Here is a 6,000-nt window from a genome sequence, read left to right as displayed (position 1 = left end):
TACACTCTGAAAACATTGGATCTACCCACTACAAAATATTGGTTTTCCTTTTTTTTTAAATTAAATTACTAACTATTCATCAAATACGTTCTATGTACAAAATTGTCTGCTAGATGATATGGAAAACTGTATAAATTATACAAAATCCTATGAAAACTTGATTAATACCTCATTTAAACAATTTAAGAGGTGAGAATAGAAGGTACAAAGAAACATGTATCATTATATTATTCTGTTAAAAAATTGAGTCATATTTGCTATGAAACACTTAAATGTAATACCTTATAAAATGATGAGTTTATTTTTTGAATGTACCAAAATTACTGGAAAGATAAGGAATTAATGAAATATATTAAAAGAATATTGTTCAGGGGAGAAAGCAAGATGGCGGCATAGGAGGACGCTGGACTCACCACGCGTCCTGCTGATCACTTAGATTCCATCTACACCTGCCTAAATAACCCAGAAAACGGCCAGAGGATTAGCAGAACGGGGTCTCCGGAGCCAAGTGCAGATGAGAGGCCCACGGAAGAGGGTAGGAAGGGCGGCGAGGCCGTGCGCGCTCCACGGACTGGCGGGAGGGAGCCGGGGCGGAGGGGCAGCTCGCCGGCCAAGCAGAGCCCCCGAGTCTGGCTGGCAAAAGCGGAGGGGCCAGACGGACTGTGTTCCGACAGCAAGCGCGACTTAGCGTCTGGGAGGTCATAAGTTAACAGCTCTGCTCTGAAAGCGGGAAGGCTGGAGGACAAAGGGAGGGAGAGCTGCTGAGCCCCCGGACGGCAGAGCTAAGCTTGGCAGGGAACAAAGGCGCTTGCCAGCACCATCCCCCCGCCCATCGCCCAGCCAAAATCCCAAAGGGAACCAGTTCCTGCCAGGGAACTTGCTAGCTCCGCGCAAACACCCAACTCTGTGCTTCTGTGGAGCCAAACCTCCGGCAGTGGATCTGACTCCCTCCCGCTGCCACAGGGCCCCTCCTGAAGTGGATCACCTAAGGAGAAGCCAGCTAAGCCTGCCCCTCCTGCCCCCGTGCACCTTGCCTACCCACCCCAGCTAATATGCCAGATCCCCAGCACCACAAGCCTGGCAGTGTACAAGTAGCCCAGACGGGCCACGCCACCCCACAGTGAATCCCGCCCCTAGGAGAGGGGAAGAGAAGGCACACACCAGTCTGACTGTGGCCCCAGCGGTGGGCTGGGGGCAGACATCAGGTCGGACTGTGGCCCTGCCCACCAACTCCAGTTATACACCACAGCACAGGGGAAGTGCCCTGCAGGTCCTCACCACTCCAGGGACTATCCAAAATGACCAAACGGAAGAATTCCCCTGAGAAGAATCTCCAGGAAATAACAACAGTAATGAACTGATCAAAAAGGATTTAAATAATATAACAGAAAGTGAATTTAGAATAATAGTCATAAAATTAATCACTGGGCTTGAAAACAGTATAGAGGACAGCAGAGAATCTCTTGCTACAGAGATCAAGGGACTAAGGAACAGTCACGAGGAGCTGAAAAACGCTTTAAACGAAATGCAAAACAAAATGGAAACGACGACAGCTCGGATTGAAGAGGCAGAGGAGAGAATAGGTGAACTAGAAGATAAAGTTATGGAAAAAGAGGAAGCTGAGAGAAAGAGAGATAAAAAAATCCAGGAGTATGAGGGGAAAATTAGAGAACTAAGTGATACACTAAAAAGAAATAATATATGCATAATTGGTATCCCAGAGGAGGAAGAGAGAGGGAAAGGTGCTGAAGGGGTACTTGAAGAAATAATAGCTGAGAACTTCCCTGAACTGGGGAAGGAAAAAGCCATTGAAATCCAAGAGGCACAGAGAACTCCCTTCAGACGTAACTTGAATCGATCTTCTGCACGACATATCATAGTGAAACTGGCAAAATACAAGGATAAAGAGAAAATTCTGAAAGCAGCAAGGGATAAACGTGCCCTCACATATAAAGGGAGACCTATAAGACTCGTGACTGATCTCTCTTTTGAAACTTGGCAGGCCAGAAAGAATTGGCACGATATCTTCAGTGTGCTAAAAGAAAAATGCAGCCGAGAATCCTTTATCCAGCAAGTCTGTCATTTAGCATAGAAGGAGAGATAAAGGTCTTCCCAAACAAACAAAAACTGAAGGAATTTGTCACCACTAAACCAGCCCTACAAGAGATCCTAAGGGGGATCCTGTGAGACAAAGTACCAGAGACGTCACTACAAGCATAACACATACAGACATCACAATGACTCTAAACCCGTATCTTTCTATAATAACACTGAATGTAAATGGATTAAATGCGCCAACCAATTGGGCGCCTGGGTGGCTCAGTCGGTTGGGCGGCTGACTTTGGCTCAGGTCATGATCTCATGGTCTGTGAGTTCAAGCCCCGCGTCGGGCTCTGTGCTGACGGCTCAGAGCCTGGAGCCTGTTTCTGATTCTGTGTCTCCCTCTCTCTGACCCTCCCCTGTTCATGCTCTGTCTCTCCCTGTCTCAAAAATAATTAAAAATGTTAAAAAAAATTAAAAAAAAAATAAATGCACCAACCAAAAGACATAGGGTATCAGAATGGATAAAAAAACCAAGACCCATCTATTTGCTGTCTACAAGAGACTCATTTTAGACCTGAGGACACCTTTAGATTGAGAGTGAGGGGATGGAGAACTATTTATCATGCTACTGGAAGCCAAAAGAAAGCTGGAGTAGCCATACTTATATCAGACAAACTAGACTTTAAATTAAAGGCTGTAACAAGAGATGAACAAGGGCATTATATAATAATTACAGGGTCTATCCATCAGGAAGAGCTAACAGTTATAAATGTTTATGCGCCGAATACGGGAGCCCCCAAATATATAAAACAATTACTCATAAACATAAGCAACCTTATTGATAAGAATGTGGTCATTGCAGGGGACTTTAACACCCCACTTACAGAAATGGATAGATCATCTAGACACACAGTCAATAAAGAAACAAGGGCCCTGAATGATACATTGGATCAGATGGACTTGACAGATATATTTAGAACTCTGCATCCCAAAGCAACAGAATATACTTTCTTCTCGAGTGCACATGGAACATTCTCCAAAATAGATCATATACTGGGTCACAAAACAGCCCTTCATAAGTTTACAAGAATTGACATTATACCATGCATACGTTCAGACCACAATGCTATGAAGCTTGAAATCAACCACAGGAAAATGTCTGGAAAACCTCCAAAAGCATGGAGGTTAAAGAACACCCTACTAACGAATGAGTGGGTCAACCAGGCAATTAGAGAAGAAATTAAAAAATATATGGAAACAAACGAAAATGAAAATACAACAATCCAAACGCTTAGGGACGCAGCGAAGGCAGTCCTGAGAGGAAAATACATCGCAATCCAGGCCTATCTTAAGAAACAAGAAAAATCCCACATACAAAATCTAACAGCACACCTAAAGGAAATAGAAGCAGAACAGCAAAGGCAGCCTAAACCCAGCAGAAGAAGAGAAATAATAAAGATCAGAGCAGAAATAAACAATATAGAATCTAAAAAAACTGTAGAGCAGATCAACGAAACCAAGAGTTGGTTTTTTGAAAAAATAAACAAAATTGACAAACCTCTAGCCAGGCTTCTCAAAAAGAAAAGGGAGATGACCCAAATAGATAAAATCATGAATGAAAATGGAATTATTACAACCAATCCCTCAGAGATACAAACAATTATCAGGGAATACTATGAAAAATTATATGCCAACAAACTGGACAACCTGGAAGAAATGGACAAATTCCTAAACACCCACACTCTTCCAAAACTCAATCAGGAGGAAATAGAAAGCTTGAGCAGACCCATAACCAGTGAAGAAATTGAATCGGTTATCAAAAATCTCCCAACAAATAAGAGTCCAGGACCAGATGGCTTCCCAGGGGAGTTCTACCAGACGTTTAAAGCAGAAATAATACCTATCCTTCTCAAGCTATTCCAAGAAATAGAAAGGGAAGGAAAACTTCCAGACTCATTCTATGAAGCCAGTATTACTTTGATTCCTAAACCAGACAGAGACCCAGTAAAAAAAGAGAACTACAGGCCAATATCCCTGATGAATATGGATGCAAAAAATCTCAATAAGATACTAGCAAATCGAATTCAACAGCATATAAAAAGAATTATTCACCATGATCAAGTGGGATTCATTCCTGGGATGCAGTGCTGGTTCAACATTCGCAAATCAATCAACGTGATACATCACATTAATAGACAAAAAGAGAAGAACCATATGATCCTGTCAATCGATGCAGAAAAGGCCTTTGACAAAATCCAGCACCCTTTCTTAATAAAAACCCTTGAGAAAGTCGGGATAGAAGGAACATACTTAAAGATCATAAAAGCCATTTATGAAAAGCCCACAGCTAACATCATCCTCAACGGGGAAAAACTGAGAGCTTTTTCCCTGAGATCAGGAACATGACAGGGATGCCCACTCTCACCGCTGTTGTTTAACATAGTGCTGGAAGTTCTAGCATCAGCAATCAGACAACAAAAGGAAATCAAAGGCATGAAAATTGGCAAAGATGAAGTCAAGCTTTCGCTTTTTGCAGATGACATGATATTATACATGGAAAATCCGATAGACTCCACCAGAAGTCTGCTAGAACTAATACATGAATTCAGCAAAGTTGCAGGATACAAAATCAATGTACAGAAATCAGTTGCATTCTTATACACTAACAATGAAGCAACAGAAAGACAAATAAAGAAACTGATCCCATTCACAATTGCACCAAGAAGCATAAAATACTTAGGGATAAATCTAACCAAAGATGTAAAAGATCTGTATGCTGAAAACTATAGAAAGCTTATGAAGGTAATTGAAGAAGATATAAAGAAATGGAAAGACATTCCCTGCTCATGGATTGGAAGAATAAATATTGTCAAAATGTCAATACTACCTAAAGCTATCTACACATTCAATGCAATCCCAATCAAAATTGCACCAGCATTCTTCTCAAAACTAGAACAAGCAATCCTAAAATTCATATGGAACCACAAAAGGCCCCGAATAGCCAAAGTAATTTGGAAGAAGAAGACCAAAGCAGGAGGCATCACAATCCCAGACTTTAGCCTCTACTACAAAGCTGTAATGATCAAGACAGCATGGTATTGGCATAAAAACAGACACATAGACCAATGGAATAGAATAGAAACCTCAGAACTAGACCCACAAACGTATGGCCAACTCATCTTTGACAAAGCAGGAAAGAACATCCAATGGAAAAAAGACAGTCTCTTTAACAAATGGTGCTGGGAGAACTGGACAGCAACATGCAGAAGGTTGAAACTAGACCATTTTCTCACACCATTCACAAAAATAAACTCAAAATGGATAAAGGACCTCAATGTGAGACAGGAAACCATCAAAACCCTAGAGGAGAAAGCAGGAAAAGACCTCTCTGATCTCAGCCGTAGCAATCTCTTACTTGACACATCCCCAAAGGCAAGGGAATTAAAAGCAAAAATGAACTACTGGGACCTTATGAAGATAAAAAGCTTCTGCACAGCATGGAAACAACGAACAAAACTAAAAGGCAACCAACAGAATGGGAAAAGATATTTGCAAATGACATATCGGACAAAGGGCTAGTATCCAAAATCTATAAAGAGCTCACCAAACTCCACACCCGAAAAACAAATAACCCGGTGAAGAAATGGGCAGAAAACATGAATAGACACTTCTCTAAAGAAGACATCCGGATGACCAACAGGCACATGAAAAGATGTTCAACGTCGCTCCTTATCAGGGAAATACAAATCAAAACCACACTCAGATATCACCTCATGCCAGTCAGAGTGGCCAAAATGAACAAATCAGGAGACTACAGATGCTGGAGAGGATGTGGAGAAACGGGAACCCTCTTGCACTGTTGGTGGGAATGCAAATTGGTGCAGCCACTCTGGAAAGCAGTGTGGTGGTTCCTCAGAAAATTAAAAATAGACCTACCCTATGACCCAGCAATAGCAC

Source organism: Panthera tigris, chromosome A2 (assembly GCF_018350195.1).
Source record: "Panthera tigris isolate Pti1 chromosome A2, P.tigris_Pti1_mat1.1, whole genome shotgun sequence".
Lineage (NCBI taxonomy): Eukaryota > Metazoa > Chordata > Mammalia > Carnivora > Felidae > Panthera > Panthera tigris.
This window is presented reverse-complemented; position numbering follows the sequence as displayed.